The following is an 11548-nucleotide window of genomic DNA, read 5'->3' as shown; positions in this document are numbered from 1 at the left end:
CAGTTTAACAAAACACCACTTGTCCCTTGTGAGCTGATGCAGCTCCTAATACACTCTATATCTGTCCATTTCTACGTCTAGCTTTCAGTTTTGTTTTGTTGAAGCTGTCCTATTTCTCTTTTGAATCAGAAAAAGACACTTTTCCCCCCGCAAAGGTCATTAAAATTTCATCTTATAACTGAGCTGGAGCCCTCTTGATTTACTGAAGAAGTCACTCAGGTTTATCATCTTGTGGAAAATAATTCGCCCATTTTGTTGCGAAGGTAAGTGATTAAATTTGAATGTAATAATGATTTGAGTCTGCCCATGATGCTTACTGTAATACTCCACACACTAACAGCATCCAGCTACCCCAGGGTACCTCCACTTCCATGCTGGGATTGATGTAGATGCATATACTTATTAATTGCTTTGTTAATTGTTTTGAGATATTTATCATCCATGGTGAATTTGATGCTATCAGTATTGCAGTAAGCATCATAAAACCTGTCAGCCTATGGGAATGGCATCCATTTTTAAACATTTTGACCTGAATAAGATCAGACTGGGATTAAAACATTTTCTGCTTAAATAAATACATTTTTGGTTTGGAGTCATGCAGGCATTACTCTTTTAATCAATTGCTGTTGAAACCATGGGACACAAATATAAAAAGGATATGACTTTCAGCACATAAGACTGCTATTCTTACCAGTATAAATATGATATAGCATGTCATTATGTTAATGCAATTATCATGGATCAGCCTCCATCCTAGAATTTTGTGGTATAAAAAAAGAACACTATTGAACCATACGGACTAAATGAAGAAATTAATCCTGTTTTCTATATATAATGTTTCTATGAAGTCTTCCATGGTGTTTTTTATGATGGATATGTACATATTATTTGATTTGGTAATATGACATCGGATGGATGTAAGCAACACCGGACGCAGGCTATTCAAATGTCTTCAATGTCAGTGCTGCCTTTTTCTCCGAAGAGGACATACTTCATGTCGAACATTTAGTTGCTGCGCCTTAATAAAAAGCTCTAACAATAATGTTGTGCTCAAGATTTCATCACTCCAGATCCTGTATCATTCGAGACACCAATGTGAGCTTTAAATTGGTCGGTGCATGGAGATTATCCTTAAACATAAAGTAGACTTAAAGTTACCAGATGTGAGTTAACAACAGACATTATTTTTCATTGGTTCGTGGGATGATTTTTGTTTTATTGTTTCTTTTGTACTTTAATATATTTGTACATGTAATTTTGCTGAGGCACTAGTTTTCGGTTATTCTACAGTTACAATTATAGTATCCCTAAAATGCTGACAATAAAAATGAATGTCATGTAGTCAGACTCAGACCTGTAGATGGCGCAGAAACACCTGCAATAATAAAACACACTCCTGTTACAGCCAATCAACAACAAACTGCAGTGAGGCAATTTTTTGCTCAGGGAATATGAGGATAACCAGGCAAAGGTATGTTTCCTGTGTGTGTGTGTGTGTGCGTGTGTGTGTGTGCATGCGTGCGTGTGTGTATTTGTGCTGGTGCCTGCAGTACACACACTCTCTCTGACACACACAAACACACGCAGTCAGAACCATTACTAATCTGTAAATAGATCTGTATTGCTGTGATCTCTCTGCCGAACAAGATCCTCCTCGCTTTGCCTCGCTCTCTCTTATTCTTCCCCGTCTCCCTCCTGTGTCTTGGTGTCTGTAACTCTGTTGTTTGTGAATGAGCGACAATCTCTGCATCTCTCTTTCTCTCTGCTGACTCTTGTCTTTCAGTTTCTCTGACTCAGTGTCTCTCAGACTTCCTTTTCAGCTTGTTGTCCTGTCCTTGTCTCAGTCTCTCTAACTTATGCATTTCTTTATCTCACCTAAATAAATTCAATCCCTCTTCATAAGCATGACTGTCAAGTCATGCATAATGATCTCTCAATACATAGTAAATATTATAATCAGTGCAGAGGAATGATTAGGCCATTAAACATCTGGTTGTTTGTTTGTTTGTTTCATCTTTCTGTCTTCATTTCTTTGTTCACATAAAAATCTCTAGTATTGGCATGTGCTGATTAGTATCGCTCTAACGTAAGCTAATATTAGCCACCATAAGCTACTGGTCATATGCTACCACACCCAGTAAAACTGTAGAGATAAAACCCACTAGTGTATTGAATAAAACAAAGATGTTTATTCCCTATATTCAAATTTTTGTTTGTTGAAGGTAGAATGTGCTGTTTCTTCTTTCAAAAGTTATGTAGTCTCACTTTAAGAACATTTCATTTTAAGGCCACTTAGCATTTAGCTTTGCAATATCCGTTATTTCACTCATAGCACCAAAGAAAATGTGTACCCATGGACGATTCTCAAATCTTAAAAGTATCACTATTTGCTTGTTTTAATTTCAAATGTTAAAGTAATTTAAGTATTGAAAATTCAAAAACTTTAATTCAGAGTTTCCAAAACTGTTTGATATGTCCGTGTTTTGCGAGTGAATTAAGGAAATAGTACAACAGTCTTGCTTTATAGTAGGGAGTGTACTATCTCTCCTGCCCTTCCTCCCACACACTTGTCACACACTCATCTTGATGGGCTTTCTATCCTAAGAAAAGGCATCTAGCCTGAGGCTGAGCTAAGTGGCACCCCACAAGCGTGACAAGCAAGGATCACACACAGAATTAAATTGAAAAAAATATATATATTCTTTGTACTTTTTGTTGTTTTGACATCAGGAAATTTCATGGTCCAACATTACAGGTAAGCTGAACTGTGGGATCAACTCACAAAAGTTGTTTTTTTTTTAGCATTGTCCAGAAAATTAAAATTCTGTGGTTGAAGTGGGGACGGCCGACAGCACCAGTCTCCAACAGTCTCTCTCTTGACTGTGCAGTCATTGCCGGCCTGGTCCTAATCAACATCTTTCAGTCAAAGAGTCCAGGATGATACTTTGATGTTGCCAACAATCCAGAAAATGAAAAGCTTGGTTTTGTTCTGATTGGAAGAACCTCCTCCTTAAATCATGCAATCGGAGTAGCTTGGTTGTTGATATTATTTGGCCACATTGCTGGCTTTGATGAGTGGGATGGACAATGCTATTTGCATTCACAATGAGCACCGAGCCGAATCCTGCTTGTTTTCTCTCCTTGCCAGATTCTGTTGTAAGAGAGGTCTAGTTTTCAAGATTAAAGCTGGCCGGATGTGTGACTGGCACCTTGTCATTTCTGCCTTACATCTTACATTTAAGGCATGTAGCTGGCATTACAGTTAAAACTGACTAAAAGTGAGGGAGCTGGAGTCGGCATCTTACTCAAGGACACAGGGGATAATGCTTGGCTGTTGTGGGAGATCAAAACATTGACTTTACAATGATGATCGTTACATCTACAACCACTAGCAACCTCCATCTCACCTTTCCTTTCTGTCTGCCTTTTTCTAAGTCTCTTTCTGCCATTCTCTGGCTTATCCATTCCCGCAAATGCATGAGACAGAACAAGGGGACAGGGTCACACTTCACCTGTCTGGCTCTGTACTTTCCTAAAGTTTCAATGGGACCTCACTGAAAAGAGAATCAAATCTTACAACTCTTAAGTTAAGGACGAACATGACACAAGTACCGGTAAATGAAAAAGTCAATTTCTTCATTATCCTTGACATCTTTTAAAAAGCTGGCAGGACTTTGGAGACTCAATCACAGAGAAGGATGAAAACTTAGTAGGTATTTGTCTATATAGTTGTGTGGGTTTACACTTAGACTTCAGTCCATCGTCCATCCGATTTTAATCACAAATCAATTTTGTTTCTACTGCTTTGGAGTAAATGTGGTGTAATATATGAGTCTATATGTGCCATCATGTTGGTGGGACAAATAACTGTTCCCGCAGTATCATTGCGGAGACTCGAGGAAAAACATGTTCTCACAAGGTAAACTATTGAATTTGAAGTTTAAGACTTGGTTTTTGGTTAAACCTGCACTGACAGATTTTCTGGCCACTTGAGGGCGACAGAAACAAGTTGTGAACACAACACTGGCACATCATCACCTTCGAAGTTATGTTGATCTTGTTAGCAAACAGTTGCTTATTTACACATCCAGCAGTTACGGAACAACATTATCATTCTGAATGGAAGCCCAATATTCACTCTTCTTTAGCTCAATTTCTGGTCTCTATCAACTCCTGAGGAAAATATCTGGGTTTCTAGCTGCTAAATGCTCCACTTTCTTCACCAGCTAGTCACTAATTGTGTCTGCTTGCTGTTTGTTGTGGAGCAGGTAGTCTACAGTGGGTTTTTAGAGCTTTTTTGCTGACAACAGCTGCCTGATGTGGCTGAAAATGACACTGAGAGCAGTGAGAGTGAACCAAAACAGTGAAGTTGTGGGTCAGACAGCTAAATAATGAGCTGAAACTCAATATAAAGCTCTGTAAAGCTGAGAAGGGCTGTGGAGTCGGGTGATAATTTTCTATAGGTTCATCACTGCAAGCGAGATTACACACTTTAATTTGATACATTGTTAATATAAAAAATGTCAGTTGGTTATGGTTAAAGTGAAGTTACATAATGCAAGTCAATTAACCGTATGTTTAGAATGTATTCAAGGCAACAGTTTCATTATTTTTAGCCTGATATGGAATTCAATACAGGTAACCTCTTGTGGATTAAGTCGTTTTCAGATTATAGCATTTGACATGAAATGAAATAAAAACAAAGATTATCCAGTTATGGGCCAAAAGAACATGCCATGCAATGATGAGATTCATAAAGTAAGCCGATTAAAGGCTATAACTGGAAACATGGCTGAGCTCTAATGCCTATTTAATCTATCTAGCTATGTTTCAGAAGAATGCTACCGGCCTGCTGAGAGTACCAATCCACAAATATAACAAGGTCTGAAAACTGGCAGCCCCTGTTAGTCTATACACTGTATAACCTATGAAAAGGTTATTAATATACTGTAAATATGCCTCAAGAAATACACAGAAAGTCATGCAGGACTTTATTTGATGGACTGACTATGTAAGTGGATGCTAGTGTCGATGAATCTTAACTTATATTTTGTTTTGTCTTGATGTGTGAAAATACTATACATCCTCAATGTAGTTGGGAAAGTGCTCCACAAGATCAATGCTTCAAGAAAGTAATATTGAAATACTGAACGTGGAAAATTTACCGGTAAATGGTAGAGGACAGTCACCTTCATATTCTTCATATACTGTACATACAGTTCATATTCTCTCACTGGACATATGGCATGTTGCTTGAAACCCACTGGCACTGCCTCTCTGACAGCTATGAAACAACCAGCCTGTATCTTTCAGAAAAATCGTCAAGAATCAGGCCTCAATAAACCAAAGTACAAAAGTAGTGCATCACTGTGTTTGTACAGTAAATGAATGTGTGCCTTAGAGATCTCTCTAGATCCAATCTCTTGTCAGGAAGAAAGAAAAACACTGTGGCTCAGGAGGTAGAGTGGGTTGTCCACTAATCAGAAGATCAGTGGTTCGATCCCCGGCTCCTCCAGTCCACATGTTGAAGTGTCCTTGGGCAAAATAGTAGACTCCCGAATGCTGTGCCATCGGTGAGTTTGTGTGTGAATGATTAGAAACTCCTCCTGATGAGCAGGTTGGCATCTTGCATGGCAGCCTCTGCCATCAGTGTGTGAATGTGGCATATAGTGTAAAGCACTTTGAGTGGTTGGAAGACTAGAAAGACGCTATATAAATGCAATCCATTTATCATTTACATCTAGAATGAGCGCAGTGTGATTGCTTTGAACTCATATGCAGCAACATCTTGAAAGTACAGTACATAAAAACACATTTTGCTGTGACTTATTTCACTTAACACACATTTGAAATGTGCTGTTTTAAATGTGTTCATCTTATTAATCCTTTGATCAGCTCAGCCAGTCATTTGAGTTGAGATCTAAGGAGTAATTTCAGTTCACTTAAGTGAATAAAAGCAAGCAGCGCACAAACCAATTCACTGACTCAGGGCTGGGTTTAAAAAATTGAGAAGCTGGATGAGTTTTAGATCATAATTCCTCCAAAAGGTCAACATAAATCTGTTGTTATCTCTGTTGTTATCTTACGCCAGCGCTACTTGTAAATATGTTTGTTTAATGTGTTGTCAATGTGTCTAAAGTTTTCATCTTTAAAAGTAGGTAGAAAACAAGAGGGAGACATGAAAAGTTATTTTTGCAGTTGTTTTTAACTTTTTTTTTGTTCTGTTTCGCTTCTGTTCTGTTAGCAAACTCCATTTAAACTTTTTCCTCAGCGACCAACTTTCTCCATAATATTTTCATTGTGAACAAATCTGTCGTTTTTAACTATGGGGGACTAATCTACAAATATGTATGTGCCGTTTCTATTCATGTGACTAAATTCTCCAATTCTACTCAATTATATTCTGAGCAGAAAACAAATCTTCTTTTGGAATTTGGCCATGGCAGTTTGTGCATTCCAAAACTCATCAGTCACTTCCATTATTCTACCAGCCAAAGTAATTTTGGGCTTTAAGTGAACCTCCATATGCTGGTTTAGGTACCTGCCAAAGTGGCCTGTAGAAGTAGACGAATCTTAACAGCCACTGTCAACATTTACTAGCATTTACCTATATTGGCTGTTGGCTCATATTACTTTCCCCGCACTGATTGTGTACGATGCACCTTATGTGGGATAGAATTGGTAAGAATTCGAAAATAGACACTTACTTCTACAGCATCACTATGAAACTAAAACCTGCCAGCAATATCCTGCCATCTCTTTTTGTGTGTCTTTTGGTCTATTTCTTACCCAATCTATCTTGTTTTGTCTCCTCCTCTCACCTCCATTTATAATCCTTTGTTCTCGGCAAAGAACTTTGTGACGAGTCTGCTTATGAATAGGACTTTATAAATAAATTTGTCTGACACCAATATCTCCAGAATAATTTAGTATCCCGTTTAAATCAGCTGGTGACCTAACTTTGGATGCTGCACCAGTTTTTGAAGAGTGCCAAAGCAGAAAATTTAAGGCTTGAAGGAAAACAATTCAAATTTGCTTTATTGGCATGAATGTCACAACAACAATATTGCCAAAGCATCAAGAACCAATGAAACAAAATAACATTAACACAACATTAAGATGGATATATATTAATTATATATATACAGTATATCCTATGCATGTATTTGTGTGTGTGTGTGTGTGTGTGTGTGTGTGTGTGTGTGTGTGTGTGTGTGTGTGTGTGTGCGTGCGCTGTGTGTGTCTAGGTCACTGTCCCTCAGGTTGTGGCATGTTGACACATATTGGGCAACAAGACATTGTCTCCTTCTCATAGGAGTATTTTTAATGTAGAGAGGTCGTTAAGCTCTTTGAAATCTGAAATTACAGGGTTGAACTTGTTAAAATAAATGTCAATTATTTAATTGAATGCTTTACATTGTAGGAGGAAGTGTAATCTCTGTCTCAACCTCACCTATCGAACAGTGACCACGTATTCTGTTTTCTTTTGGTTGCCATGATTTTTTGTGTCCTCCTCTTTCATTTATGGTCACTGAGCCTGTACTTGGTTAGGATCTATCTCTGACAGTAGAGTGATATTCTGCCAATTCATAATCTCTTTTTAGGGCCAGATAACAGTCTAATCTACTTTGGCTTTTAGTTTCTTCTTTCCAAAGTTCCAAATAGGTTTCTTTACATTGCGTTATAATTTGGTTTACTTTGATTGGCGTTTTGAAAGCAGTGTTGGTGTGAGACTGATCAAATTGTGTCTGAGAAGGGGCGGTTAGTCTCAGCATCAACTGACGCAGGGGACTCTTTTCTGGGCTGAGATCTTGGGTTTGGAGGGCTTTGGAATGGAGGGTGTCTAGGGGGCTGGATTTAAAGTGATTAAACATTTTGAGTGCTCTCTTTTGAATGCTAATTATCAGTGGGTATTTGCCTAATTCTGCTCTTCATTCATTTGTTGGTGTTTTTCTGTGTTCTTGTAAAATGTATCTGCAGAATTCTGCATGTAAAGATTCTGCTGGATGTTTGTCCCAGCAGGTATAGCTATGATGACTGAGTGGACCCCACTTTATGCAGCTGTTGTTGTAGTCTTTGTTCAGTAGGAGACAATAGAACAAGGTCATCGGCATAAAACAGAGACTTCACCTCTCTATCTAGGAGGGAGAGACCAGGACATTGATCCAACTGAACATCGAGTTAATTTTCATTAAATAAAGTTGGACTTAAATCGCAACCCTGATGAACACCTCTTCTCTGGGTGAAGTATTCAGTTTGTTTGTCTCCAGTTTTAACAGCACACCTATTTTCCAAATACATTGATTTAACCAGATCATACATTTTGCCCCCTATACCACAAAGTCTTTAATAGAGCCCTTTGTGCCAAATAGAGTTGAATGCTCTCTTGAAATAAATAAAGCAAGTGAATATCTTACCATTTTTTGTTTGGTGCACATGTTTGTTAATTTAAGTGTGAAGGGTATATATATGGTCAGTGGTGCGGTGTCTTGGGCCAATTTGATTCTTACTCAAGATGGAGTGTTTGTCATGAAATCTAGTATTCTTTTATTTACAGAATAATTTACCTTGAAAACTACTGACAGATGCCACAGTAGTTACTAGGGTCTCCACTCTTATGAATGGAGGAAATGAGCCCTTTGCACCAGATGTCAGGAAAACATCCTGACTGTAATATGATATCAAACAACTTCAACACTGCACCCTACATCTCTGGGGTGCTGCATTTGAGCATTTCATATTTAATGCTGTCTGGACCACAAAAGAGATTTTGTCTGTGTGGTCAAGTCTTCCCAAGTAATTGGGAAATCAAGGGGGTTTTGGTTGTCATTAATTGTTTCTTCTAATGTGTGGAATTTTTCTTTTTAAATACATTGATCTGAATTAATTAAATTTATTGGTACTATTTTGATGGGTAATGCTTGTTGTTGCTCTGTGTTGACGTTGTTCCACATATCGCAGAATTGATTTTGATTAATAGTATTCTCAATATCTTTCAGTTTCATGTGGGTATAATTTTGCTTAATATTTATATAATATTTGCTTAAAATTTCATCGTACCTAATGTGTAAGGCTGGGTTGTTTGGTTAACAATGTTTTTCATTTGCCATTTTTCTCAGGTCTTTTCTGATGGTCTTGTATTCTTGATCAAACCATTTGTCAGCATTTTACCTTTTAACAGGGTTCCGTTTTTGTTTTATAAGGTCAGCTTTAATAGCTGCCCTATGAAATATCATATTGATATCATCAAGGGCCTTGTTTACATCATCTCTAGTAGGGACATATTGATTTTGGTCCTATATTGATATGTTATTCATCAGATCAGGCGAGTTCATGATGAATTTGTCTCCACTGTCTGGGGCCCATCTGTAAGTAGTATTTAATTTACACAGCTTACGGGGTTCCCTTTTTGTGATACTCATTTGACCGGAGACTTTAAAGAACACATTTATTTGGTTGTAGTCTGAAAGGGGGGGGTTGCTGTCTGACGGTGAATGCAGTGATAGTCATGTCAGTGATTGTATAGTCTACTACACTAGACCCAAGAGCTGAGGAGAATGTGAATCTCCCCTGAACCTACTGTTAACTATGTACAGGCCTAAGGCCTGACAGAGATGCACTACCTCCCTGCCATTTTGATTTATTCCAGAGTCAAGGTTCCGACGGATGATGGTAGTTGTGGTAAACAGGGGGACCTGACCAAACATGGACTTGTTGCCTTGTTTGTCTCTGACAGGTACTCTTCATGCACCAGCCTTCAGGTCAGACAGATAACTCTGCTCAAGTTAGGAGACATTTTGACTCCATCTGGGGGGGAAAAAAGTTCTATGAGAAAGAGTAGCTGCACCAAAAATGAGTTCCTGAATATTTCTCAAACTTGGACCTTTCCATTTTGCAAAATAACCTTCAAATAATCTTCAGAAAGATTAGAAAGAAAGAGGTAACAGCATTAATCAGCAAGAACAGCAGAGGAAATATCATCTTTAAATCAAAACAACGAGCTAGCTGTAAATTGCTAACTGCTACCTATCACTGTTACCGGCATTCCAAAGGAGAAACTGCACTGAGGAAGCTAACAGAAGAGTTATTTGTGAAGACAAGAGGATAAATTAAGGGGTCCTTATTGGTGGCATTCTCTCTCTCCATGAGCTGGTATCATAGCGGTGTGACTGACATTTGCGGTGGCCCCTCCTAATTCTGACTATGCAGTGTCAGAATTTTTTCCATGTCTACGTCTACATCTGCATTATCATGTGGAGTGCAAGGGAAATATATCTGTGATTGTCATTTTCTTTTGGACGTTCGTAACAAAGTTACAAACTTTTACTAAGAGAAATACTGGCTGGGGGAGCTAAAACAACTGAGTGAGCTTGGTCTGCTACGCCCAGTGGGCCCAAAGGAGACCACAGCCTTGCTTGGAGCTGCACCGGAGAGGAAATAGCAACAGGACGAAGCAGGGCAAGACGCGCAGGAGTGCAAGCTAGACTAACTGCTAACCCATACAAACCGGCAGTTCCAACAATCATGCTGGCTAATGTTTGTTCTCTGGGCAGCAAAATGGATTATATAACCCCTCCATCAGTGCTGGTCACTTGCTGACATGCACCAGCTGTCAGCATCGAGACATGTACCAGTTGCCAACACTGAACTGAAACATCCACTTTCTTTCTAAATGCACTTTAATGCACTGTGCTGCTAACTGTTCAGGGTTTTTTTTTCTCTTGGGATTTATATGTTTTTATCATGTTTTTAAGGGAATTTTTTTATCCTTTCTGTTGTTGCACCGCTGTGGGCTGAGAGGAACAGCATTTTTTTATGTGTGTATGTTAGTACACAAGAAAATGACAATAAACCAAGTCTTGAATCTTGAAGTTTCATCACAAATCATCATGACAGAAGATGCAACACTGACATAGCTCTCATACCCTGTTATTACCACATTCTCTGCTTTAGTTTAAGAAAATGCACCATCCCACATCAGATTGCCAAAACCAATCCTCATTTCTTTCAAACGTTTTAAACATTCACTGTAAATCAAAATCTGTTATTACATCAATCTTCAGTGTCAGTTAAATAAAAGAAAAAAACTAACCGTCATCATAGTCTTATGGAAAACTTAAAGGTCTGATTTACAATTCGGTTTAAGATGCTGAACTGAATTTGATTAGATTGCTCCATTCATCCATCTGGGTTTCATTGCAAATCATCATGACAGAAGGTAGAATAGACAGATGAACTAAATAAATAAAAGGAGGAGTGGGTAGCAGAAAGACAGGGATTAATAAAAGAGGAGCTGTGTTATTGGGAGTGTCAGGCTTTGAGTGACTCAGCCTGGGAGCCTCCCAAATCGCTTTACTTTGAAAACGATAAGACAATTCACCCAATCATTGCTTTGTTAGTGTGTGTGTTTCACACTATACTGTTCACTTTTTATCCTTTTTTTATTGTACATGCACATCATAGACTGTAGATGGGTGTAGCGAGGTGTGACATCACCCATTGGTTTGCATTGGAGCCGGTTTGAAGCCCAAAGTTGCTGCTTATGGTC

This window comes from Thunnus maccoyii, chromosome 20 (assembly GCF_910596095.1).
Source record: "Thunnus maccoyii chromosome 20, fThuMac1.1, whole genome shotgun sequence".
Lineage (NCBI taxonomy): Eukaryota > Metazoa > Chordata > Actinopteri > Scombriformes > Scombridae > Thunnus > Thunnus maccoyii.
The sequence above is the reverse complement of the archived record's forward strand: the minus strand, read 5'-3'. Positions refer to the sequence as shown.